This window comes from Lactuca virosa, chromosome 1 (genome assembly GCF_052849685.1).
Source record: "Lactuca virosa cultivar CGN04683 chromosome 1, Lactuca_virosa_CGN04683_v6, whole genome shotgun sequence".
NCBI lineage: Eukaryota > Viridiplantae > Streptophyta > Magnoliopsida > Asterales > Asteraceae > Lactuca > Lactuca virosa.
In genome coordinates, this window is record NC_136426.1 from 256,757,555 (window position 1) to 256,777,757 (window position 20,203).

A 20,203-nucleotide genomic window follows, 5' to 3' on the forward strand; every position below is an offset into this window, starting at 1 on the left:
CCATCAACCATGAAGCGGAGGCCACCCGAGCATAGAAACAACAAGAAAAAAAAAACGCACGCGAAATCTAAAAAAAGCAAACGGGCAACGAAAAAGGGGGGGTGCAACACGAGGACTTCCCAGGGGGTCACCCATCCTAGTACTATTCTCGCCCAAGCACGCTTAACTGCGGAGTTCTGATGGGATCCGGTGCATTAGTGCTGGTATGATCGCACCGGAAATATTATCCTTGCTTATTGCTTTTATGTCTTAAAAGACGCAGAACCTCCTTTGTTTTCGTACGCGAGGCGTGGGACCCACGTGACCAATCGGGTTCGTTCCAAAAATACGAAAACCATCAACCATGAAGCGGAGGCCACCCGAACATAGAAACAGCAAGAAACAAAAAAAAAACGCACGTAAAATCTAAAAAAACGCAAACGGGCAACGAAAAAGGGGGGTGCAACACGAGGACTTCCCAGGGGGTCACCCGTCCTAGTACTACCCTCGCCCATGCACGCTTAACTGCGGAGTTCTGATGGGATCCGGTGCATTAGTGCTGGTATGATCGCACCGGAAATATTATCCATGCTTATTGCTTTTATGTCTTAAAAGACGCAGAACCTCGTTTGTTTTCGTACGCGAGGCGTGGGACCCACGTGACCGATCGCGTTCGTTCCAAAAATACGAAAACCATCAACCATGAAGCGGAGGCCACCCGAACATAGAAACAGCAAGAAACAAAAAAAAACCGCACGTAAAATCTAAAAAAACGCAAACGGGCAACGAAAAAGGGGGGTGCAACACGAGGACTTCCCAGGGGGTCACCCATCCTAGTACTACGCTCGCCCAAGCACGCTTAACTGCGGAGTTCTGATGGGATCCGGTGCATTAGTGCTGGTATGATCGCACCCGAAATATTATTCATGCTTATTGCTTTTATGTCTTAAAAGACGCACAACCTCCTTTGTTTTCGTACGCGAGGCGTGGCACCCACGTGACCGATCGGGTCCGTTCCAATAATACGAAAACCATCAACCATGAAGCGGAGGCCACTCGAGCATAGAAACATGAAGCGGAGGCCACTCGAGCATAGAAACAGCAAGAAACAAAAAAAAAACGCACGCAAAATCTAAAAAAAGCAAACGGGCAACGAAAAAGGGGGGGGGGTGCAACACGAGGACTTCCCAGGGGGTCAGCCATCCTAGTACTACTCTCGCCCAAACACGCTTAACTGCGGAGTTCTGATGGGATCCGGTGCATTAGTGTTGGTATGATCGCGCCGAAAATATTTTCCATGCTTATTGCTTTTATGTCTTAAAAGACGCAGAACCTCGTTTGTTTTCGTACGCGAGGCGTGGGACCCACGTGAGCGATCGCGTTCGTTCCAAAAATACGAAAACCATCAACCATGAAGCGGAGGCCACCCAAACATAGAAACAGCAAGAAACAAAAAAAAAACCGCACGTAAAATTAAAAAAAACGCAAACGGGCAACGAAAAAGGGGGGTGCAACACGAGGACTTCCCAGGGGGTCACCCATCCTAGTACTACCCTCGCCCAAGCACGCTTAACTGCAGAGTTCTGATGGGATCCGGTGCATTAGTACCGGTATGATCGCACCCGAAATGTTATTCATGCTTACTGCTTTTATGTCTTAAAAGACGCAGAACCTCCTTTGTTTTCGTACGCGAGGCGTGACACCCACGTGACCGATCGGGTCCGTTCCAATAATACGAAAACCATCAACCAGGAAGCGGAGGCCACCCGAGCATAGAAACAGCAAGAAACAAAAAAAAACCGCACGTAAAATCTAAAAAAACGCAAACGGGCAACGAAAAAGAGAGGTGCAACACGAGGACTTCCCAGGGGGTCACCCATCCTAGTACAACTCTCGCCCAAGCACGCTTAACTGCGGAGTTCTGATGGGATCCGGTGCATTAGTGCTCGTATGATCGCACCCGAAATATTATACATGCTTATTGCTTTTATGTCTTAAAAGACGCAGAACCTCCTTTGTTTTCGTACTCGAAGCGTGGGACCCACGTGACCGATCGGGTTCATTCCAAAAATACGAAAACCATCAACCATGAAGCGGAGGCCACCCGAACATAGAAACAGCAAGAAACAAAAAAAAACCGCACGTAAAATCTAAAAAAACGCAAACGGGCAACGAAAAAGGGGGGTGCAACATGAGGACTTCCCAGGGGGTCACCCGTCCTAGTACTACCCTCGCCCATGCACGCTTAACTGCGGAGTTCTGATGGGATCCGGTGCATTAGTGCTGGTATGATCGCACCGGAAATATTATCCATGCTTATTGCTTTTATGTCTTAAAAGACGCAGAACCTCGTTTGTTTTCGTACGCGAGGCGTGGGACCCACGTGACCGATCGCGTTCGTTCCAAAAATACGAAAACCATCAACCATGAAGCGGAGGCCACCCGAACATAGAAACAGCAAGAAACAAAAAAAAAACCGCACGTAAAATCTAAAAAAACGCAAACGGGCAACGAAAAAGGGGGGTGCAACACGAGAACTTCCCAGGGGGTCACCCATCCTAGTACTACGCTCGCCCAAGCACGCTTAACTGCGGAGTTCTGATGGGATCCGGTGCATTAGTGCTGGTATGATCGCACCGGAAATATTATTCATGCTTATTGCTTTTATGTCTTAAAAGACGCAGAACCTCCTATGTTTTCGTACGCGAGGCGTGGGACCCACATGACCAATCGGGTCCGTTCCAAAAATACGAAAACCATCAACCATGATGCGGAGGCCACCCGAACATAGAAACAACAAGAAACAAAAAAAAACCGCACGTAAAATCTAAAAAAACGCAAACGGGCAACGAAAAAGGGGGGTGCAACACGAGGACTTCCCAGGGGTCACCCGTCCTAGTACTACCCTCGCCCAAGCATGCTTAACTGCGGAGTTCTGATGGGATCCGGTGCATTAGTGTTGGTATGATCGCACCGGAAATATTATCCATGCTTATTGCTTTTATGTCTTAAAAGACGCAGAACCTCGTTTGTTTTCGTACGCGAGGCGTGGGACCCACGTGACCGATCGGGTCCGTTCCAAAAATACGAAAACCATCAACCATGAAGCGGAGGCCACCCGAGCATAGAAACAACAAGAAACAAAAAAAACCGCACGTAAAATAAAAAAAAACGCAAACGGGCAACGAAAAAGGGGGATGCAACACGAGGACTTCCCAGGGGGTCACCCATCCTAGTACTACTCTCGCCCAAGCACGCTTAACTGCGGAGTTTTGATGGGATCCGGTGCATTAGTGCTGGTATGATCGCACCCGAAATATTATCCATGCTTATTGCTTTTATGTCTTAAAAGACGCAGAACCTCCTTTGTTTTCGTACGTTAGGCGTGGCACCCATGTGACCGATCGGGTCCGTTCCAAAAATACGAAAACGATCAACCATGAAGCGGAGGCCACCCGAGCATAGAAACAGCAAGAAACAAAAAAAAACCGCACGTAAAATCTAAAAAAACGCAAACGGGCAACGAAAAAGAGGGATGCAACACGAGGACTTCCCAGGGGATCACCCATCCTAGTACTACTCTCGCCCAAGCACGCTTAACTGCGGAGTTCTGATGGGATCCGGTGCATTAGTGCTCGTATGATCGCACCCGAAATATTATCCATGCTTATTGCTTTTATGTCTTAAAAGACGCAGAACCTCCTTTGTTTTCGTACGCGAGGCGTGGGACCCACGTGACCGATCGGGTCCGTTCCAAAAATACGAAAACCATCAACCATGAAGCGGAGGCCACCCGAGCATAGAAACAACAAGAAACAAAAAAAACCGCACGTAAAATCTAAAAAAACGCAAACGGGCAACGAAAAAGGGGGGTGCAACACGAGGACTTCCCAGGGGGTCACCCGTCCTAGTACTACCCTCGCCCAAGCACGCTTAACTGCGGAGTTCTGATGGGATCCAGTGCATTAGTGCTGGTATGATCGCACCCGAAATATTATTCATGCTTATTGCTTTTATGTCTTAAAAGACGCACAACCTCCTTTGTTTTCGTACGCGAGGCGTGGCACCCACGTGACCGATCGGGTCCGTTCCAATAATACGAAAACCATCAACCATGAAGCGGAGGCCACCCGAGCATAGAAACAACAAGAAAAAAAAAACGCACGCGAAATCTAAAAAAAGCAAACGGGCAACGAAAAAGGGGGGGTGCAACACGAGGACTTCCCAGGGGGTCACCCATCCTAGTACTATTCTCGCCCAAGCACGCTTAACTGCGGAGTTCTGATGGGATCCGGTGCATTAGTGCTGGTATGATCGCACCGGAAATATTATCCTTGCTTATTGCTTTTATGTCTTAAAAGACGCAGAACCTCCTTTGTTTTCGTACGCGAGGCGTGGGACCCACGTGACCAATCGGGTTCGTTCCAAAAATACGAAAACCATCAACCATGAAGCGGAGGCCACCCGAACATAGAAACAGCAAGAAACAAAAAAAAAACGCACGTAAAATCTAAAAAAACGCAAACGGGCAACGAAAAAGGGGGGTGCAACACGAGGACTTCCCAGGGGGTCACCCGTCCTAGTACTACCCTCGCCCATGCACGCTTAACTGCGGAGTTCTGATGGGATCCGGTGCATTAGTGCTGGTATGATCGCACCGGAAATATTATCCATGCTTATTGCTTTTATGTCTTAAAAGACGCAGAACCTCGTTTGTTTTCGTACGCGAGGCGTGGGACCCACGTGACCGATCGCGTTCGTTCCAAAAATACGAAAACCATCAACCATGAAGCGGAGGCCACCCGAACATAGAAACAGCAAGAAACAAAAAAAAACCGCACGTAAAATCTAAAAAAACGCAAACGGGCAACGAAAAAGGGGGGTGCAACACGAGGACTTCCCAGGGGGTCACCCATCCTAGTACTACGCTCGCCCAAGCACGCTTAACTGCGGAGTTCTGATGGGATCCGGTGCATTAGTGCTGGTATGATCGCACCCGAAATATTATTCATGCTTATTGCTTTTATGTCTTAAAAGACGCACAACCTCCTTTGTTTTCGTACGCGAGGCGTGGCACCCACGTGACCGATCGGGTCCGTTCCAATAATACGAAAACCATCAACCATGAAGCGGAGGCCACTCGAGCATAGAAACATGAAGCGGAGGCCACTCGAGCATAGAAACAGCAAGAAACAAAAAAAAAACGCACGCAAAATCTAAAAAAAGCAAACGGGCAACGAAAAAGGGGGGGGGGTGCAACACGAGGACTTCCCAGGGGGTCAGCCATCCTAGTACTACTCTCGCCCAAACACGCTTAACTGCGGAGTTCTGATGGGATCCGGTGCATTAGTGTTGGTATGATCGCGCCGAAAATATTTTCCATGCTTATTGCTTTTATGTCTTAAAAGACGCAGAACCTCGTTTGTTTTCGTACGCGAGGCGTGGGACCCACGTGAGCGATCGCGTTCGTTCCAAAAATACGAAAACCATCAACCATGAAGCGGAGGCCACCCAAACATAGAAACAGCAAGAAACAAAAAAAAAACCGCACGTAAAATTAAAAAAAACGCAAACGGGCAACGAAAAAGGGGGGTGCAACACGAGGACTTCCCAGGGGGTCACCCATCCTAGTACAACTCTCGCCCAAGCACGCTTAACTGCGGAGTTCTGATGGGATCCGGTGCATTAGTGCTGGTATGATCGCACCCGAAATATTATCCATGCTTATTGCTTTTATGTCTTAAAAGACGCAGAACCTCGTTTGTTTTCGTACGCGAGGCGTGGGACCCACGTGACCGATCGCGTTCGTTCCAAAAATACGAAAACCATCAACCATGAAGCGGAGGCCACCCGAACATAGAAACAGCAAGAAACAAAAAAAAAACCGCACGTAAAATCTAAAAAAACGCAAACGGGCAACGAAAAAGGGGGGTGCAACACGAGAACTTCCCAGGGGGTCACCCATCCTAGTACTACGCTCGCCCAAGCACGCTTAACTGCGGAGTTCTGATGGGATCCGGTGCATTAGTGCTGGTATGATCGCACCGGAAATATTATTCATGCTTATTGCTTTTATGTCTTAAAAGACGCAGAACCTCCTATGTTTTCGTACGCGAGGCGTGGGACCCACATGACCGATCGGGTCCGTTCCAAAAATACGAAAACCATCAACCATGATGCGGAGGCCACCCGAACATAGAAACAACAAGAAACAAAAAAAAACCGCACGTAAAATCTAAAAAAACGCAAACGGGCAACGAAAAAGGGGGGTGCAACACGAGGACTTCCCAGGGGTCACCCGTCCTAGTACTACCCTCGCCCAAGCATGCTTAACTGCGGAGTTCTGATGGGATCCGGTGCATTAGTGTTGGTATGATCGCACCGGAAATATTATCCATGCTTATTGCTTTTATGTCTTAAAAGACGCAGAACCTCGTTTGTTTTCGTACGCGAGGCGTGGGACCCACGTGACCGATCGGGTCCGTTCCAAAAATACGAAAACCATCAACCATGAAGCGGAGGCCACCCGAGCATAGAAACAACAAGAAACAAAAAAAACCGCACGTAAAATAAAAAAAAACGCAAACGGGCAACGAAAAAGGGGGATGCAACACGAGGACTTCCCAGGGGGTCACCCATCCTAGTACTACTCTCGCCCAAGCACGCTTAACTGCGGAGTTTTGATGGGATCCGGTGCATTAGTGCTGGTATGATCGCACCCGAAATATTATCCATGCTTATTGCTTTTATGTCTTAAAAGACGCAGAACCTCCTTTGTTTTCGTACGTTAGGCGTGGCACCCATGTGACCGATCGGGTCCGTTCCAAAAATACGAAAACGATCAACCATGAAGCGGAGGCCACCCGAGCATAGAAACAGCAAGAAACAAAAAAAAACCGCACGTAAAATCTAAAAAAACGCAAACGGGCAACGAAAAAGAGGGTGCAACACGAGGACTTCCCAGGGGGTCACCCATCCTAGTACTACTCTCGCCAAAGCACACTTAACTGCGGTGTTCTGATGGGATCCGGTGCATTAGTGCTGGTATGATCGCACCCGAAATATTTCTCATGCTTGTTGTTTTTATGTCTTACAAGAGGCAGATCGTGATTACGCTCCGTTCTTTTCCGTGCGCGAGGTGTGGGACCCACGTGAACGACCGACTCCGATCGAAAAATAGGAAACCCTACAACCATAAACCGGAGACCACGCAAGCATAGAAATAACGAAAAAACTCGTACGTGCATGCTAAAAGTAGAACATCGGGCAGTAAAAAAGGGGTGCAACACGAGGACTTCCTAGGGGGTCACCCATCGTAGTACTACTCTCGCCCAAGCACGCTTAACTACGGAGTTCTGATGTGATCCGGTGCATTAGTGCTGCTATGATCGCACCCAAAATACTTCTCATGCTTGTTGTTTTTATCTTACAAGAGGCGGATAGTGAATACCCTCCGTTCTTTTCCGTGCGCGACGCGTGGAACCAACGTGACCGACCGGCTCCGATCGAAAAATAGGAAACCCTACAACCATGAACCGGAGACCACGCAAGCATAGAAATAACGAAAAAACTCGTACGTGCATGCTAAAAGTAGAACATCGGGCAGTAAAAAAGGGGTGCAACACGAGGACTTCCTAGGGGGTCACCCATCCTAGTACTACTCTCGCCCAAGCACGCTTGACTGCGGAGTTCTGATGTGATCCGGTGCATTAGTGCTGCTATGATCGCACCCGAAATACTTCTCATGCTTATTGTTTTTATGTCTTACAAGACGCAGATCGTGATTACCCTCCGTTCTTTGCCGTGCGCGAGGCGTGGGACCAACGTGACCGACCGACTCCGATCAAAAAATAGGAAACCCTACAACCATGAACCGGAGACCACGCAAGCATAGAAATAACGACAAAACTCGTACGTGCATGCTAAAAGTAGAACATCGGGCAGTAAAAAAGGAGGTGCAACGCGAGGACTACCCAGGGGGTCACCCATCCTAGTACTACTCTCGCCCAAGCATGCTTGACTGCGGAGTTCTGATTGGATCCGGTGCATTAGTGCTGGTATGATCGCACCCGAAATATTTCTCATGCTTATTGTTTTTATGTCTTAAGAGACACATATCGTAATTACCCTCCGTTCTTTTCCGTGTACGAGGAGTGGGACCCACGTGACTGACCGACTCTAATCGAAAAATAGAAAATCCTACAACCATGAACCGGAGACCACGCAAGCATAGAAATAAAGAAAATACTCGTATGTGCATGCTAAAAGTAGAACATCGGGCAGTAAAAAAGGGGGTGCAACACGAGGACTTCCCAGGGGGTCACCTATCGTAGTACTACTCTCGCCCAAGCACACTTAACTGCGGAGTTCTGATGGGATCCGGTGCATTAGTGCTGGTATGATCGCACCCGAAATACTTCTCATGCTTGTTGTTTTTATGTCTTACAAGAGGTTACCCTCCGTTCTTTTCCGTGCGCGAGGCGTGGGACCCACGTGACCAACCGACTCCGATCGAAAAATAGGAAACCCTACAACCATGAACTGGAGACCACGCAAGCATAGAAATAACGACAAAAGTCGTATGTGCATGGTAAAAGTAGAACATCGGGCAGTAAAAAAGGGGGTGCAACACGAGGACTTCCCAGGGGGTCACCCATCCGAGTACTACTCTCGCCCAAGCACGCTTAACTGCGGATTTCTGATGGGATCCGGTGCATTAGTGCTGCTATGATCACACCCAAAATACTTCTCATGCTTGTTGTTTTTATGTCTTCCAAGAGGTAGATAGTGATTAGCCTCCGTTCTTTTCCATGGGCGAGGCGTGGCACCCACGTGACCGACCGACTTCGATTGAAAAACAGGAAACCCTACAACCATGAACCGGAGACCACGCAAGCATAGAAATAACGACAAAAGTCGTATGTGCATGCTAAAAGTAGAACATCGGTCAGTAAAAAAGGGGGTGCAACACGAGGAATTCCCAGGGGGTCACCCATCCTAGTACTACTCTCGCCCAAGCACGCTTAACTGCGGAGTTCTGATGGGATCCGGTGCATTAGTGGTGGTATGATCGCACCCGAAATACTTCTCATGCTTGTTCTTTTTATGTCTTACAAGAGGTAGATCGTGATTACCCTCCGTTCTTTTTCGTGCGCGAGGCGTGGGACCCACGTGACCGACCGGCTCCGATCGAAAAACAGGAAACCCTACAAACATGAACCGGAGACCACGCAAGCATAGAAATAACGACAAAACTTGTACGTGCATGCTAAAAGTAGAACAACGGGCAGTAAAAAGGGGGTGCAACACGAAGACTTCCCAGGGGGCACCCATCCTAGTACTACTCTCGCAAAAGCACGCTTAACTGCAGCGTTCTGATTGGATCCGGTGCATTAGTGCTGGTATGATCGCACCCGAAATACTTCTCTTACTTGTTGTTTTTATGTCTTACAAGAGGCAGATCGTGATTACCCTCCGTTCTTTTCTGTGCGCGAGGCGTGGGACCCACGTGACCGACCGGCTCCGATCGAAAAATAGGAAACCTTACAACCATGAACCGGAGACCACACAAGCATAGAAATAACGACAAAGCTCGTACGTGCATGCTAAAAGTAGAACATCGGGCAGTAAAAAAGGGGGTGCAACACGAGGACTTCCCAGGGGGCACCCATCCTAGTACTACTCTCGCAAAATCATGCTTAACTGCAGAGTTCTGATGGGATCCGGTGCATTAGTGCTGGTATGATCGCACCGGAAATATTATCCATGCTTATTGCTTTTATGTCTTAAAAGACGCAGAACCTCCTTTGTTTTCGTACGCGAGGCGTGGACCCACGTGACCGATCGGGTTCGTTCCAAAAATACGAAAACCATCAACCATGAAGCGGAGGCCACCCGAACATAGAAACAGCAAGAATCAAAAAAAAAAAACCGCACGTAAAATCTAAAAAAACGCAAACGGGCAACGAAAAAGGGGGGTGCAACACGAGGACTTCCCAGGGGGTCACCCATCCTAGTACTACTCTCGCCAAAGCACACTTAACTGCGGTGTTCTGATGGGATCCGGTGCATTAGTGCTGGTACGATCGCACCCGAAATATTTCTCATGCTTGTTGTTTTTATGTCTTACAAGAGGCAGATCGTGATTACGCTCCGTTCTTTTCCGTGCGCGAGGTGTGGGACCCACGTGAACGACCGACTCCGACCGAAAAATAGGAAACCCTACAACCATAAACCAGAGACCACGCAAGCATAGAAATAACGACAAAACTCGTACGTGCATGCTAAAAGTAGAACATCGGGCAGTAAAAAAGGGGTGCAACACGAGGACTTCCTAGGGGGTCACCCATCCTAGTACTACTCTCGCCCAAGCACGCTTAACTGCGGAGTTCTGATGTGATCTGGTGCATTAGAGCTGCTATGATCGTACCCAAAATACTTCTCATGCTTGTTATTTTTATGTCTTACAAGAGGCAGATAGTGAATACCCTCCGTTCTTTTCCGTGCGCGACGCGTGGAACCAACGTGACCGACCGGCTCCGATCGAAAAATAGGAAACCCTACAACCATGAACCGGAGACCACGCAAGCATAGAAATAACGACAAAACTCGTACGTGTATGCTAAAAGTAGAACATCGGGCAGTAAAAAAGGTGTGCAATACGAGGACTTCCTTGGGGGTCACCCATCCTAGTACTACTCTCGCCCAAGCACGCTTGACTGCGGAGTTCTGATGTGATCCGGTGCATTAGTGCTGCTATGATCGCACCCGAAATACTTCTCATGCTTATTGTTTTTATGTCTTACAAGACGCAGATCGTGATTACCCTCCGTTCTTTGCCGTGCGCGAGGCGTGGGACCAACGTGACCGACCGACTCCGATCAAAAAATAGGAAACCCTACAACCATGAACCGGAGACCACGCAAGCATAGGAATAACGACAAAACTCGTATGTGCATGCTAAAAGTAGAACATCGGACAGTAAAAAAGGAGGTGCAACACGAGGACTACCCAGGGGGTCACCCATCCTAATACTACTCTCGCCCAAGCACGCTTGACTGCGGAGTTCTGATGGGATCTGGTGCATTAGTGCTGGTATGATCGCACCCGAAATACTTCTCATGCTTATTGTTTTTATGTCTTAAGAGACGCATATCGTGATTACCCTCCGTTCTTTGCCGTGTACGAGGAGTGGGACCCACGTGACTGACCGACTCTAATCGAAAAATAGAAAACCCTACAACCATGAACTGGAGACCACGCAAGCATAGAAATAAAGAAAATACTCGTATGTGCATGCTAAAAGTAGAACATCGGGCAGTAAAAAAGGGGGTGCAACACGAGGACTTCCCAGGGGGTCACCTATCGTAGTACTACTCTCACCCAAGCACACTTAACTGCGGAGTTCTGATGGGATCCGGTGCATTAGTGCTGGTATGATCGCACCCGAAATACTTCTCATGCTTGTTGTTTTTATGTCTTACAAGAGGCAGATCGTGATTACCCTCCGTTCTTTTCCGTGCGCGAGGTGTGGGACCCACGTGACCAACCGGCTCCGATCGAAAAATAGGAAACCCTACAACCATGAACTGGAGACCACGCAAGCATAGAAATAATGACAAAAGTCGTATGTGAATGGTAAAAGTAGAACATCGGGCAGTAAAAAAGGGGGTGCAACACGAGGACTTCCCAGGGGGTCACCCATCCTAGTACTACTCTCGCCCAAGCACGCTTAATTGCGGAGTTCTGATGGGATCCGGTGCATTAGTGCTGCTATGATCACACCCAAAATACTTCTCATGCTTGTTGTTTTTATGTCTTCCAAGAGGTAGATAGTGATTACCCTCCGTTCTTTTCCATGCGCGAGGCGTGGGACCCACGTGACCGACCGACTCCGATCGAAAAATAGGAAACCCTACAACCATGAACCGGAGACCACGCAAGCATAGAAATAACGACAAAAGTCGTATGTGCATGCTAAAAGTAGAACATCGGGCAGTAAAAAAGGGGGTGCAACACGAGGAATTCCCACGGGGTCACCAACCCTAGTACTACTCTCGCCCAAGCACGCTTAACTGTGGAGTTCTGATGGGATCCGGTGCATTAGTGGTGGTATGATCGCACCCGAAATACTTCTCATGCTTGTTCTTTTTATGTCTTACAAGAGGTAGATCGTGATTACCCTCCGTTCTTTTTCGTGCGCGAGGCGTGGGACCCACGTGACCGACCGACTCCGATCGAAAAACAGGAAACCCTACAAACATGAACCGGAGACCACGCAAGCATAGAAATAACGACAAAACTCGTACGTGCATGCTAAAAGTAGAACATCGGGCAGTAAAAAAGGGGGTGCAACACGAAGACTTCCCAGGGGGCACCCATCCTAGTACTACTCTCGCAAAAGCACGCTTAACTGCAGCGTTCTGATGGGATCCGGTGCATTAGTGCTGGTATGATCGCACCCGAAATACTTCTCATGCTTGTTGTTTTTATGTCTTAGAAGAGGCAGATCGTGATTACCCTCCGTTCTTTTCTGTGCGCGAGGCGTGGGACCCACGCGACCGACCGGCTCCGATCGAAAAATAGGAAACCCTACAACCATGAACCGGGGACCACGCAAGCATAGAAATAACGACAAAACTCGTACCTGCATGCTAAAAGTAGAACATCGGGCAGTAAAAAAGGGGGTGCAACACGAGGACTTCCCAGGGGGCACCCATCCTAGTACTACTCTCGCAAAATCATGCTTAACTGCAGAGTTCTGATGGGATTCGGTGCATTAGTGCTGGTATGATCGGACCCGAAATAATTCTCATGCTTGTTGTTTTTATGTCTTACAAGAGGCAGATCGTGATTACCCTCTGTTCTTTTCCGTGCGCGAGGCGTGGGACCCACGTGACCGACCGGCTCCGATCGAAAAATAGGTAACCCTACAACCATGAACCGGAGACAACGCAAGCATAGAAATAACGAGAAAACTCGTACGTGCATGCTAAAAGTAGAACACCGGGCAGTAAAAAAGGGGTGCAACACGAGGACTTCCTAGGGTGTCACCCATTCTAGTACTACTCTCGCCCAAGCACGCTTGACTGCGGAGTTCTGATGGGATCCGGTGCATTAGTGCTGGTATGATCGCACCCGAAATACTTCTCATGCTTATTGTTTTTATGTCTTACGAGATGCATATCGTGATTACCCTCCGTTCTTTGCCGTGTACGAGGAGTGGGACCCACGTGACTGACCGACTCTAATCGAAAAATAGAAAACCCTACAACCATGAACTGGAGACCACACAAGCATAGAAATAAAGAAAATACTCGTATGTGCATGCTAAATGTAGAACATCGGGCAGTAAAAAAGGGGGTGCAACACGAGGACTTCCCAGGGGGTCACCTATCGTAGTACTACTCTCGCCCAAGTAACTTAACTGCGGAGTTCTGATGGGATCCGGTGCATTAGTGCTGGTATGATCGCACCCGAAATACTTCTCATGCTTGTTGTTTTTATGTCTTACAAGAGGCAGATCGTGATTACCCTCCGTTCTTTTCCGTGCGCGAGGTGTGGGACCCACGTGACCAACCGGCTCCGATCGAAAAATAGGAAACCCTACAACCATGAACTGGAGACCACGCAAGCATAGAAATAACGACAAAAGTCGTATGTGCATGGTAAAAGTAGAACATCGGGCAGTAAAAAAGGGGGTGCAACACGAGGACTTCCCAGGGGGTCACCCATCCTAGTACTACTCTCGCCCAAGCACGCTTAACTGCGGAGTTCTGATGGGATCCGGTGCATTAGTGCTGCTATGATCACACCCAAAATACTCCTCATGCTTGTTGTTTTTATGTCTTCCAAGAGGAAGATAGTGATTACCCTCCGTTCTTTTCCATACGCGAGGCGTGGGACCCACGTGACCGACCGACTCCGATCGAAAAATAGGAAACCCTACAACCATGAACCGGAGAGCACGCAAGCATAGAAATAACGACAAAAGTCGTATGTGCATGCTAAAAGTAGAACATCGGGCAGTAAAAAAGGGGGTGCAACACGAGGAATTCCCAGGGGGTCACCCATCCTAGTACTACTCTCGCCCAAGCACGCTTAACTGTGGAGTTCTGATGGGATCCGGTGCATTAGTGGTGGTATGATCGCACCCGAAACACTTCTCATGCTTGTTCTTTTTATGTCTTACAAGAGGTAGATCGTGATTACCCTCCGTTCGTTTTCGTGCGCGAGGCGTGGGACCCAAGTGACCGACCGGCTCCGATCGAAAAACAGGAAACCCTACAAACATGAACCGGAGACCACGCAAGCATAGAAATAATGACAAAACTCGTACGTGCATGCTAAAAGTAGAACATCGGGCAAGTAAAAAAGGGGGTGCAACACGAAGACTTCCCAGGGGGGCACCCATCCTAGTACTACTCTCGCAAAAGCACGCTTAACTGCAGAGTTCTGATGGGATCCGGTGCATTAGTGCTGGTATGATCGCACCAGAAATACTTCTCATGCTTGTTGTTTTTATGTCTTACAAGAGGCAGATCGTGATTACCCTCCGTTCTTTTCTGTGCGCGAGGCGTGGGACCCACGCGACCGACCGGCTCCGATCGAAAAATAGGAAACCCTACAACCATGAACCGGGGACCACGCAAGCATAGAAATAACGACAAAACTCGTACGTGCATGCTAAAAGTAGAACATCGGGCAGTAAAAAAGGGGGTGCAACACGAGGACTTCCCAGGGGGCACCCATCCTAGTACTACTCTCGCAAAATCATGTTTAACTGCAGAGTTCTGATGGGATTCGGTGCATTAGTGCTGGTATGATCGCACCCGAAATAATTCTCATGCTTGTTGTCTTTATGTCTTACAAGAGGCAGATCGTGATCAACCATGAACCGGAGACAACGCAAGCATAGAAATAACGAGAAAACTCGTACGTGCATGCTAAAAGTAGAACATCGGGCAGTAAAAAAGGGGTGCGACACAAGGACTTCCCAGGGGGTCACCCATCCTAGTACTACTCTCGCCCAAGCACGCTTAACTGCGTAGTTCTGATGGGATCCAGTGCATTAGTGTCGCTATGATCGCACCCGAAATACTTCTCATGCTTGGTGTTTTTACGTCTTACAAGAGGCAGATAGTGACTACCCTCCGTTCTTTTCCGTACGCGAGGCGTGGGACCCACGTGACCGCCCGACTCCGATCGAAAAATAGGAAACCCTACAACCATGAACCGGAGACCACGCATGCATAGATATAACGACAAAACTCGTACATGCATGCTAAAATTAAAACATCGGGCAGTGAAAAAGGGGGTGCAAGACGAGGACTTCCCATGGGGTCACCCATCCTAGTACTACTCTCGCCCAAGCACGCTTAACTGCGGAGTTCTGATGGGATCCAGTGCATTAGTGCTTGTATGATAGCAACCGAAATACATCTCATGCTTGTTGTTTTTATGTCTTACAAGAGGCAGATAGTGATTACCCTCCGTTCTTTTCCGTGCGCGAGGCGTGGGACCCACGTGACCGACTAACTCCGATCGAAAAATAGGAAACCCTACAACCATGAACCGGAGACGATGCAAGCATAGAAAGAACGACAAAACTCGTACGTAAAAAAGGGGGTGCAACACGAGTAAAAAAGGGGGTGCAACACGAGGACTTCCCAGGGGGTCACCCATCCTAGTACTACTCTCGCCCAAGCACGCTTAACTGCAGAGTTCTAATGGGATCCGGTGCATTAGTGCTGGTATGATCGCACCCGAAATACTTCTCATGCTTGTTGTTTTTATGTCTTACAAGAGGCAGATAGTGATTACCCTCCATTCTTTTCCGTGCGCGAGGCGTGGGACCAACGTGACCGACCGGCTCCGATCGAAAAATAGGAAACCCTACAACCATGAACCGGAGACCACACAAGCATAGAATTAACGACAAAACTCGTAAGTGCATGCTAAAAGTAGAACATCGGGCAGTAAAAAAGGGGGTGCAACACGAGGAATTTCCAGGGGGTCAGCAATCCTAGTACTACTCTCGCCCAAGCACGCTTAACTGCGGAGTTCTGATGGGATCCAGTGCATTAGTGCTGGAATGATCGCACCCGAAATACTTTTCATGCGCGAGGCGTGGGACCCACGTGACCGATCGGCTCCGATCGAAAAATAGGAAACCCTACAACCATGAACCGGAGACCACGCAAGCATAGAAATAACGACCAAACTCGTACGTGCATGCTAAAAGTTGAACATCGGGCAGTAAAAAAAGGGGTGCAACACGAGGACTTCCCAGGGGGTCACCCATCCTAGTAGAACTCTTGCCCAAGTACGCTTAACTGCGGAGTTTTGATGGGATCCGGTGCATTAGTGCTGGTATGATCGCACCCGTAATACTTCTCATGCTTGTTGTTTTTATGTCTTACAAGAGGCAGATCGTGATTACCCTCCGTTCTTTTCCATGCGCGAGGCGTGGGACCCACGTGACCGACCGACTCCGATCGAAAAATAGGAAACCCTACAACCATGAACTGGAGACCATGCAAGCATAGAAATAACGACAAAACTCGTACGTGCATGCTAAAAGTAGAACATCGGGCAGTAAAAAAAGAGGTGCAACAGGAGGACTTCCCAGGGGGTCGCCCATCCTAGTACTACTCTCGTCCACGCACGCTTAACTGCGGAGTTCTGATGGGATCCGGTGCATTAGTGCTGCTATGATCACACCCAAAATACTTCTCATTCTTGTTGTTTTTATGTCTTACAAGAGGCAGATAGTGATTACCCTCCGTTCTTTTCCGTGCGCGACGCGTGGAACCAACGTGACCGACCGGCTCCGATCGAAAAATAGGAAACCCTACAACCATGAACCGGAGACCACGCAAGCATCGAAATAACGACAAAACTCATACGTGCATGCTAAAAGTAGAACATCGGGCAGTAAAAAAGAAGGTGCAACACGAGGACTACCCAGGGGGTCACCCATCCTAGTACTACTCTCGCCCAAGCACGCTTGACTGCGGAGTTCTGATGGGATCCGGTGCATTAGTGCTGGTATGATCGCACCCGAAATACTTCTCATGCTTATTGTTTTTATGTCTTACAAGACGCATATCGTGATTACCCTCCGTTCTTTGCCGTGCGTGAGGCGTGGGACCAACGTGACCGACCGGCTCCGATCGAAAAATAGGAAACCCTACAACCATGAACCGGAGACCACGCAAGCATAGAAATAACGACAAAACTCGTACGTGCATGCTAAAACTAGAACATCGGGTAGTAAAAAAGGGGGTGCAACACGAGGACTTCTCAGGGGGTCACCCATCCTAGTACTACTCTCTCCCAAGCATGCTTGACTGTGGAGTTCTGATGGGATCCGATGCATTAGTGCTGGTATGATCGCACCCGAAATACTTCTCATGCTTACTGTTTTTATGTCTTAAGAGATGCATATCGTGATTACCCACCGTTCTTTGCCGTGCACGAGGAGTGGGACCCACGTGACCGACCGACTCCGATCGAAAAATAGAAAACCCTATAACCATGAACCGGAGACCACGCAAGCATAGAAAAAAAGAAAATACTCGTATGTGCATTCTGAAAGTAGAACATCGGGCAGTAAAAAAGGTGGTGCAACACGAGGACTTTGTAGGGGTCACCTATCGTAGTACTACTCTCGCCCAAGCACACTTAACTGCGGAGTTCTGATGGGATCCGGGGCATTAGTGCTGGTATTTTCGCACCCGAAATACTTCTCATGCTTGTTGTTTTTATGTCTTACAAGAGGCAGATCGTGATTACCCTCCGTTCTTTTCCGTGCGCGAGGCGTGGGACGCACGTGACCGACCGGCTCCGATCGAAAAATAGGAAACCCTACAACCATGAACCGGACACCACGCAAGCATAGAAATAACGACAAAACTCGTATGTACATGCTAAAAGTAGAACATCGGGCAGTAAAAAAGGGGTTGCAACACGAGGACTTCTCAGGGGGTCACCCATCCTAGTACTACTCTCACCCAAGCACGCTTAATTGCGGAGTTCTGATGGGATCCGGTGCATTTGTGCTGCTATGATCGCACCCAAAATACTTCTCATGCTTGTTGTTTTTATGTCTTCCAAGAGGCAGATAGTGATTACCCTTCGTTCTTTTCCGTGCGCGACGCGTGGAACCAACGTGACCGACCGGCTCCGATCGAAAAATAGGAAACCCTACAACCATGAACCGGAGACCACGCAAGCATAGAAATAATGACAAAACACGTACGTGCATGCTAAAAGTAGAACATCGGGCAGTAAAAAAGGAGGTGCAACACGAGGACTACCCAGGGGGTCACCCATCGTAGTACTACTCTCGCCCAAGCACGCTTGACTGCAGAGTTCTGATGGGATCCGGTGCATTAGTGCTGGTATGATCGCACCCGAAATACTTCTCATGCTTATTGTTTTTATGTCTTAGAAGACGCAGATCGTGATTACCCTCCGTTCTTTGCCGTGCGCGAGGCGTGGGACCAACGTGACCGACCGGCTCCGATCGAAAAATAGGAAACCCTACAACCATGAACCGGAGACCACGCAAGCATAGAAATAACGACAAAACTCGTACGTGCATGCTAAAACTAGAACATCGGGTAGTAAAAAAGGGGGTGCAACACGAGGACTTCTTAAGGGGTCACCCATCCTAGTACTACTCTCTCCCAAGCACGCTTGACTGCGGAGTTCTGATGGGATCCGATGCATTAGTGCTGGTATGATCGCACCCGAAATACTTCTCATGCTTATTGTTTTTATGTCTTAAGAGACGCATCTCGTGATTACCCTCCGTTCTTTGCCGTGCACGAGGAGTGGGACACACGTGACCGACCGACTCCGATCGAAAAATAGAAAACCCTACAACCATGAACCGGACACCACGCAAGCATAGAAATAAAGAAAATACTCGTATGTGCATGCTAAAAGTAGAACATCGGGCAGAAAAAAAAGTGTGCAACACGAGGACTTCCCTTGGGGTCACCTATCGTAGTACTACTTTCGCCCAAGCACACTTAACTGCGGAGTTCTGATGGGATCTGGTGCATTAGTGCTGGTATGATCGCACCCAAAATACTTCTCATGCTTGTTGTTTTTATGTCTTACAAGAGGCAGATCGTGATTACCCTCCGTTCTTTTCCGTGCACGAGGCGTGGGACCCACGTGACCGACCGGCTCCGATTGAAAAATAGGAAACCCTACAACCATGAACCGGAGACCACGCAAGCATAGAAATAACGACAAAACTCGTGTGTGCATGCTAAAAGTAGAGCATCGGGCAATAAAAAAGGGGGTGCAACACAAGGACTTCCCAGGGGGTCACCCATCCTAGTACTACTCTCGCCCAAGCACGCTTAACTGCGGGGTTCTGATGGGATCCGGTGCATTTGTGCTGCTATGATCGCACCCACAATACTTCTCATGCTTGTTGTTTTTATGTCTTCCAAGAGGCAGATAGTGATTACCCTCCGTTCTTTTCTGTGCGCGACGCGTGGAACCAACGTGACCGACCGGCTCCGATCGAAAAATAGGAAACCCTACAACCATGAACCGGAGACCACACAAGCATAGAAATAATGACAAAACTCGAACGTGCATGCTAAAAGTAGAACATCGGGCAGTAAAAAAGGAGGTGCAACACGAGGACTACCCAGGGGGTCACCCATCCTAGTACTACTCTCGCCCAATCACGCTTAACTGCGGAGTTCTGATGGGATCCGGTGCATTTGTGCTGCTATGATCGCACCCAAAATACTTCTCATGCTTGTTGTTTTTATGTCTTCCAAGAGGCAGATAGTGATTACCCTCCATTCTTTTCCGTGCGCGACGCGTGGAACCAACGTGACCGACCGGCTCCGATCGAAAAATAGGAAACCCTACAACCATGAACCGGAGACCACGCAAGCATAGAAATAACGACAAAACACGTACGTGCATGCTAAAAGTAGAACATCGGGCAGTAAAAAAGGAGGTGCAACACGAGGACTACCCAGGGGGTCACCCATCCTAGTACTACTCTCGCCCAAGCACGCTTGACTGCAGAGTTCTGATGGATCCGGTGCATTAGTGCTGGTATGATCGCACCCGAAATACTTCTCATGATTATTGTTTTTATGTCTTACAAGACGCAGATCGTGATTACCCTCCGTTCTTTGCCGTGCGCGAGGCGTGGGACCAACGTGACCGACCGGCTCCGATC

At 48.6% G+C, this 20,203-nt stretch overlaps 54 non-coding genes and 6 pseudogenes across 54 annotated transcripts; all 60 read right to left on the bottom strand.

Moving 5' to 3' along the window:
* Nucleotides 1–98: 98 nt before the first annotated feature.
* Nucleotides 99–217, bottom strand: LOC145143854 (5S ribosomal RNA). Its single transcript, XR_013724885.1, has one exon. It is a non-coding gene; the product is annotated as a 5S ribosomal RNA (ribosomal RNA).
* Nucleotides 218–436: 219 nt separating this feature from the next.
* LOC145146558 (5S ribosomal RNA) lies at nucleotides 437–555 on the bottom strand. The gene has a single exon (XR_013727497.1). It is a non-coding gene; the product is annotated as a 5S ribosomal RNA (ribosomal RNA).
* Nucleotides 556–774: 219 nt separating this feature from the next.
* Nucleotides 775–893, bottom strand: LOC145155502 (5S ribosomal RNA). Its single transcript, XR_013735938.1, has one exon. It is a non-coding gene; the product is annotated as a 5S ribosomal RNA (ribosomal RNA).
* Nucleotides 894–1,145: 252 nt separating this feature from the next.
* Nucleotides 1,146–1,264, bottom strand: LOC145149204 (5S ribosomal RNA). The gene has a single exon (XR_013730057.1). It is a non-coding gene; the product is annotated as a 5S ribosomal RNA (ribosomal RNA).
* Nucleotides 1,265–1,484: 220 nt separating this feature from the next.
* Nucleotides 1,485–1,603, bottom strand: LOC145138865 (5S ribosomal RNA). The gene has a single exon (XR_013721768.1). It is a non-coding gene; the product is annotated as a 5S ribosomal RNA (ribosomal RNA).
* Nucleotides 1,604–1,822: 219 nt separating this feature from the next.
* LOC145147766 (5S ribosomal RNA) lies at nucleotides 1,823–1,941 on the bottom strand. Its single transcript, XR_013728658.1, has one exon. It is a non-coding gene; the product is annotated as a 5S ribosomal RNA (ribosomal RNA).
* Nucleotides 1,942–2,160: 219 nt separating this feature from the next.
* On the bottom strand, nucleotides 2,161–2,279 carry LOC145149310 (5S ribosomal RNA). Its single transcript, XR_013730158.1, has one exon. It is a non-coding gene; the product is annotated as a 5S ribosomal RNA (ribosomal RNA).
* A 220-nt stretch (nucleotides 2,280–2,499) lies between these two features.
* LOC145145118 (5S ribosomal RNA) lies at nucleotides 2,500–2,618 on the bottom strand. The gene has a single exon (XR_013726107.1). It is a non-coding gene; the product is annotated as a 5S ribosomal RNA (ribosomal RNA).
* Nucleotides 2,619–2,837: 219 nt separating this feature from the next.
* On the bottom strand, nucleotides 2,838–2,955 carry LOC145150823 (5S ribosomal RNA). The gene has a single exon (XR_013731635.1). It is a non-coding gene; the product is annotated as a 5S ribosomal RNA (ribosomal RNA).
* Nucleotides 2,956–3,173: 218 nt separating this feature from the next.
* Nucleotides 3,174–3,292, bottom strand: LOC145145462 (5S ribosomal RNA). Its single transcript, XR_013726434.1, has one exon. It is a non-coding gene; the product is annotated as a 5S ribosomal RNA (ribosomal RNA).
* A 219-nt stretch (nucleotides 3,293–3,511) lies between these two features.
* On the bottom strand, nucleotides 3,512–3,630 carry LOC145147793 (5S ribosomal RNA). Its single transcript, XR_013728683.1, has one exon. It is a non-coding gene; the product is annotated as a 5S ribosomal RNA (ribosomal RNA).
* A 218-nt stretch (nucleotides 3,631–3,848) lies between these two features.
* Nucleotides 3,849–3,967, bottom strand: LOC145140406 (5S ribosomal RNA). The gene has a single exon (XR_013722160.1). It is a non-coding gene; the product is annotated as a 5S ribosomal RNA (ribosomal RNA).
* A 215-nt stretch (nucleotides 3,968–4,182) lies between these two features.
* LOC145143855 (5S ribosomal RNA) lies at nucleotides 4,183–4,301 on the bottom strand. The gene has a single exon (XR_013724886.1). It is a non-coding gene; the product is annotated as a 5S ribosomal RNA (ribosomal RNA).
* A 219-nt stretch (nucleotides 4,302–4,520) lies between these two features.
* Nucleotides 4,521–4,639, bottom strand: LOC145146560 (5S ribosomal RNA). The gene has a single exon (XR_013727499.1). It is a non-coding gene; the product is annotated as a 5S ribosomal RNA (ribosomal RNA).
* Nucleotides 4,640–4,858: 219 nt separating this feature from the next.
* Nucleotides 4,859–4,977, bottom strand: LOC145155504 (5S ribosomal RNA). The gene has a single exon (XR_013735940.1). It is a non-coding gene; the product is annotated as a 5S ribosomal RNA (ribosomal RNA).
* A 252-nt stretch (nucleotides 4,978–5,229) lies between these two features.
* On the bottom strand, nucleotides 5,230–5,348 carry LOC145149205 (5S ribosomal RNA). Its single transcript, XR_013730058.1, has one exon. It is a non-coding gene; the product is annotated as a 5S ribosomal RNA (ribosomal RNA).
* A 220-nt stretch (nucleotides 5,349–5,568) lies between these two features.
* LOC145154744 (5S ribosomal RNA) lies at nucleotides 5,569–5,687 on the bottom strand. Its single transcript, XR_013735204.1, has one exon. It is a non-coding gene; the product is annotated as a 5S ribosomal RNA (ribosomal RNA).
* A 220-nt stretch (nucleotides 5,688–5,907) lies between these two features.
* On the bottom strand, nucleotides 5,908–6,026 carry LOC145145119 (5S ribosomal RNA). The gene has a single exon (XR_013726108.1). It is a non-coding gene; the product is annotated as a 5S ribosomal RNA (ribosomal RNA).
* A 219-nt stretch (nucleotides 6,027–6,245) lies between these two features.
* On the bottom strand, nucleotides 6,246–6,363 carry LOC145150824 (5S ribosomal RNA). The gene has a single exon (XR_013731636.1). It is a non-coding gene; the product is annotated as a 5S ribosomal RNA (ribosomal RNA).
* A 218-nt stretch (nucleotides 6,364–6,581) lies between these two features.
* On the bottom strand, nucleotides 6,582–6,700 carry LOC145145463 (5S ribosomal RNA). The gene has a single exon (XR_013726435.1). It is a non-coding gene; the product is annotated as a 5S ribosomal RNA (ribosomal RNA).
* A 218-nt stretch (nucleotides 6,701–6,918) lies between these two features.
* Nucleotides 6,919–7,037, bottom strand: LOC145149426 (5S ribosomal RNA). Its single transcript, XR_013730284.1, has one exon. It is a non-coding gene; the product is annotated as a 5S ribosomal RNA (ribosomal RNA).
* A 219-nt stretch (nucleotides 7,038–7,256) lies between these two features.
* On the bottom strand, nucleotides 7,257–7,375 carry LOC145148985 (5S ribosomal RNA). Its single transcript, XR_013729846.1, has one exon. It is a non-coding gene; the product is annotated as a 5S ribosomal RNA (ribosomal RNA).
* A 217-nt stretch (nucleotides 7,376–7,592) lies between these two features.
* Nucleotides 7,593–7,711, bottom strand: LOC145149362 (5S ribosomal RNA). The gene has a single exon (XR_013730219.1). It is a non-coding gene; the product is annotated as a 5S ribosomal RNA (ribosomal RNA).
* Nucleotides 7,712–7,931: 220 nt separating this feature from the next.
* LOC145150751 (5S ribosomal RNA) lies at nucleotides 7,932–8,050 on the bottom strand. Its single transcript, XR_013731559.1, has one exon. It is a non-coding gene; the product is annotated as a 5S ribosomal RNA (ribosomal RNA).
* Nucleotides 8,051–8,270: 220 nt separating this feature from the next.
* LOC145145547 (5S ribosomal RNA) lies at nucleotides 8,271–8,389 on the bottom strand. The gene has a single exon (XR_013726514.1). It is a non-coding gene; the product is annotated as a 5S ribosomal RNA (ribosomal RNA).
* A 210-nt stretch (nucleotides 8,390–8,599) lies between these two features.
* Nucleotides 8,600–8,718, bottom strand: LOC145149226 (5S ribosomal RNA). The gene has a single exon (XR_013730078.1). It is a non-coding gene; the product is annotated as a 5S ribosomal RNA (ribosomal RNA).
* A 220-nt stretch (nucleotides 8,719–8,938) lies between these two features.
* On the bottom strand, nucleotides 8,939–9,057 carry LOC145144892 (5S ribosomal RNA). Its single transcript, XR_013725893.1, has one exon. It is a non-coding gene; the product is annotated as a 5S ribosomal RNA (ribosomal RNA).
* Nucleotides 9,058–9,276: 219 nt separating this feature from the next.
* On the bottom strand, nucleotides 9,277–9,394 carry LOC145151415 (5S ribosomal RNA; annotated as a pseudogene).
* A 220-nt stretch (nucleotides 9,395–9,614) lies between these two features.
* On the bottom strand, nucleotides 9,615–9,732 carry LOC145151434 (5S ribosomal RNA; annotated as a pseudogene).
* A 221-nt stretch (nucleotides 9,733–9,953) lies between these two features.
* Nucleotides 9,954–10,072, bottom strand: LOC145150151 (5S ribosomal RNA). Its single transcript, XR_013730978.1, has one exon. It is a non-coding gene; the product is annotated as a 5S ribosomal RNA (ribosomal RNA).
* Nucleotides 10,073–10,291: 219 nt separating this feature from the next.
* LOC145151040 (5S ribosomal RNA) lies at nucleotides 10,292–10,410 on the bottom strand. Its single transcript, XR_013731838.1, has one exon. It is a non-coding gene; the product is annotated as a 5S ribosomal RNA (ribosomal RNA).
* A 219-nt stretch (nucleotides 10,411–10,629) lies between these two features.
* Nucleotides 10,630–10,748, bottom strand: LOC145150568 (5S ribosomal RNA). Its single transcript, XR_013731384.1, has one exon. It is a non-coding gene; the product is annotated as a 5S ribosomal RNA (ribosomal RNA).
* Nucleotides 10,749–10,968: 220 nt separating this feature from the next.
* Nucleotides 10,969–11,087, bottom strand: LOC145149901 (5S ribosomal RNA). The gene has a single exon (XR_013730739.1). It is a non-coding gene; the product is annotated as a 5S ribosomal RNA (ribosomal RNA).
* Nucleotides 11,088–11,307: 220 nt separating this feature from the next.
* LOC145148006 (5S ribosomal RNA) lies at nucleotides 11,308–11,426 on the bottom strand. Its single transcript, XR_013728903.1, has one exon. It is a non-coding gene; the product is annotated as a 5S ribosomal RNA (ribosomal RNA).
* Nucleotides 11,427–11,646: 220 nt separating this feature from the next.
* On the bottom strand, nucleotides 11,647–11,765 carry LOC145148670 (5S ribosomal RNA). The gene has a single exon (XR_013729543.1). It is a non-coding gene; the product is annotated as a 5S ribosomal RNA (ribosomal RNA).
* Nucleotides 11,766–11,985: 220 nt separating this feature from the next.
* On the bottom strand, nucleotides 11,986–12,104 carry LOC145150338 (5S ribosomal RNA). The gene has a single exon (XR_013731156.1). It is a non-coding gene; the product is annotated as a 5S ribosomal RNA (ribosomal RNA).
* Nucleotides 12,105–12,324: 220 nt separating this feature from the next.
* Nucleotides 12,325–12,442, bottom strand: LOC145151318 (5S ribosomal RNA; annotated as a pseudogene).
* A 220-nt stretch (nucleotides 12,443–12,662) lies between these two features.
* LOC145151471 (5S ribosomal RNA) lies at nucleotides 12,663–12,780 on the bottom strand (annotated as a pseudogene).
* Nucleotides 12,781–12,999: 219 nt separating this feature from the next.
* LOC145149380 (5S ribosomal RNA) lies at nucleotides 13,000–13,118 on the bottom strand. The gene has a single exon (XR_013730241.1). It is a non-coding gene; the product is annotated as a 5S ribosomal RNA (ribosomal RNA).
* Nucleotides 13,119–13,338: 220 nt separating this feature from the next.
* Nucleotides 13,339–13,456, bottom strand: LOC145150872 (5S ribosomal RNA). Its single transcript, XR_013731683.1, has one exon. It is a non-coding gene; the product is annotated as a 5S ribosomal RNA (ribosomal RNA).
* Nucleotides 13,457–13,676: 220 nt separating this feature from the next.
* Nucleotides 13,677–13,795, bottom strand: LOC145145664 (5S ribosomal RNA). The gene has a single exon (XR_013726626.1). It is a non-coding gene; the product is annotated as a 5S ribosomal RNA (ribosomal RNA).
* A 220-nt stretch (nucleotides 13,796–14,015) lies between these two features.
* Nucleotides 14,016–14,134, bottom strand: LOC145147384 (5S ribosomal RNA). Its single transcript, XR_013728290.1, has one exon. It is a non-coding gene; the product is annotated as a 5S ribosomal RNA (ribosomal RNA).
* Nucleotides 14,135–14,355: 221 nt separating this feature from the next.
* Nucleotides 14,356–14,474, bottom strand: LOC145151050 (5S ribosomal RNA). Its single transcript, XR_013731847.1, has one exon. It is a non-coding gene; the product is annotated as a 5S ribosomal RNA (ribosomal RNA).
* A 220-nt stretch (nucleotides 14,475–14,694) lies between these two features.
* LOC145151453 (5S ribosomal RNA) lies at nucleotides 14,695–14,812 on the bottom strand (annotated as a pseudogene).
* Nucleotides 14,813–14,953: 141 nt separating this feature from the next.
* On the bottom strand, nucleotides 14,954–15,072 carry LOC145150830 (5S ribosomal RNA). The gene has a single exon (XR_013731642.1). It is a non-coding gene; the product is annotated as a 5S ribosomal RNA (ribosomal RNA).
* A 220-nt stretch (nucleotides 15,073–15,292) lies between these two features.
* On the bottom strand, nucleotides 15,293–15,411 carry LOC145150599 (5S ribosomal RNA). The gene has a single exon (XR_013731413.1). It is a non-coding gene; the product is annotated as a 5S ribosomal RNA (ribosomal RNA).
* A 215-nt stretch (nucleotides 15,412–15,626) lies between these two features.
* On the bottom strand, nucleotides 15,627–15,745 carry LOC145136416 (5S ribosomal RNA). The gene has a single exon (XR_013720445.1). It is a non-coding gene; the product is annotated as a 5S ribosomal RNA (ribosomal RNA).
* A 220-nt stretch (nucleotides 15,746–15,965) lies between these two features.
* On the bottom strand, nucleotides 15,966–16,084 carry LOC145150681 (5S ribosomal RNA). The gene has a single exon (XR_013731489.1). It is a non-coding gene; the product is annotated as a 5S ribosomal RNA (ribosomal RNA).
* Nucleotides 16,085–16,245: 161 nt separating this feature from the next.
* Nucleotides 16,246–16,364, bottom strand: LOC145150727 (5S ribosomal RNA). Its single transcript, XR_013731534.1, has one exon. It is a non-coding gene; the product is annotated as a 5S ribosomal RNA (ribosomal RNA).
* A 220-nt stretch (nucleotides 16,365–16,584) lies between these two features.
* LOC145150985 (5S ribosomal RNA) lies at nucleotides 16,585–16,703 on the bottom strand. The gene has a single exon (XR_013731786.1). It is a non-coding gene; the product is annotated as a 5S ribosomal RNA (ribosomal RNA).
* Nucleotides 16,704–16,923: 220 nt separating this feature from the next.
* LOC145147455 (5S ribosomal RNA) lies at nucleotides 16,924–17,042 on the bottom strand. The gene has a single exon (XR_013728358.1). It is a non-coding gene; the product is annotated as a 5S ribosomal RNA (ribosomal RNA).
* Nucleotides 17,043–17,262: 220 nt separating this feature from the next.
* LOC145150752 (5S ribosomal RNA) lies at nucleotides 17,263–17,381 on the bottom strand. The gene has a single exon (XR_013731561.1). It is a non-coding gene; the product is annotated as a 5S ribosomal RNA (ribosomal RNA).
* A 220-nt stretch (nucleotides 17,382–17,601) lies between these two features.
* Nucleotides 17,602–17,719, bottom strand: LOC145151376 (5S ribosomal RNA; annotated as a pseudogene).
* A 220-nt stretch (nucleotides 17,720–17,939) lies between these two features.
* On the bottom strand, nucleotides 17,940–18,058 carry LOC145150608 (5S ribosomal RNA). The gene has a single exon (XR_013731421.1). It is a non-coding gene; the product is annotated as a 5S ribosomal RNA (ribosomal RNA).
* A 220-nt stretch (nucleotides 18,059–18,278) lies between these two features.
* Nucleotides 18,279–18,397, bottom strand: LOC145149125 (5S ribosomal RNA). The gene has a single exon (XR_013729983.1). It is a non-coding gene; the product is annotated as a 5S ribosomal RNA (ribosomal RNA).
* Nucleotides 18,398–18,617: 220 nt separating this feature from the next.
* On the bottom strand, nucleotides 18,618–18,736 carry LOC145150188 (5S ribosomal RNA). The gene has a single exon (XR_013731012.1). It is a non-coding gene; the product is annotated as a 5S ribosomal RNA (ribosomal RNA).
* Nucleotides 18,737–18,955: 219 nt separating this feature from the next.
* LOC145150849 (5S ribosomal RNA) lies at nucleotides 18,956–19,074 on the bottom strand. The gene has a single exon (XR_013731663.1). It is a non-coding gene; the product is annotated as a 5S ribosomal RNA (ribosomal RNA).
* Nucleotides 19,075–19,294: 220 nt separating this feature from the next.
* Nucleotides 19,295–19,413, bottom strand: LOC145149557 (5S ribosomal RNA). The gene has a single exon (XR_013730413.1). It is a non-coding gene; the product is annotated as a 5S ribosomal RNA (ribosomal RNA).
* A 220-nt stretch (nucleotides 19,414–19,633) lies between these two features.
* Nucleotides 19,634–19,752, bottom strand: LOC145150672 (5S ribosomal RNA). The gene has a single exon (XR_013731481.1). It is a non-coding gene; the product is annotated as a 5S ribosomal RNA (ribosomal RNA).
* Nucleotides 19,753–19,972: 220 nt separating this feature from the next.
* On the bottom strand, nucleotides 19,973–20,090 carry LOC145150842 (5S ribosomal RNA). The gene has a single exon (XR_013731655.1). It is a non-coding gene; the product is annotated as a 5S ribosomal RNA (ribosomal RNA).
* Between the last annotated feature and the right edge of the window lie 113 nt (nucleotides 20,091–20,203).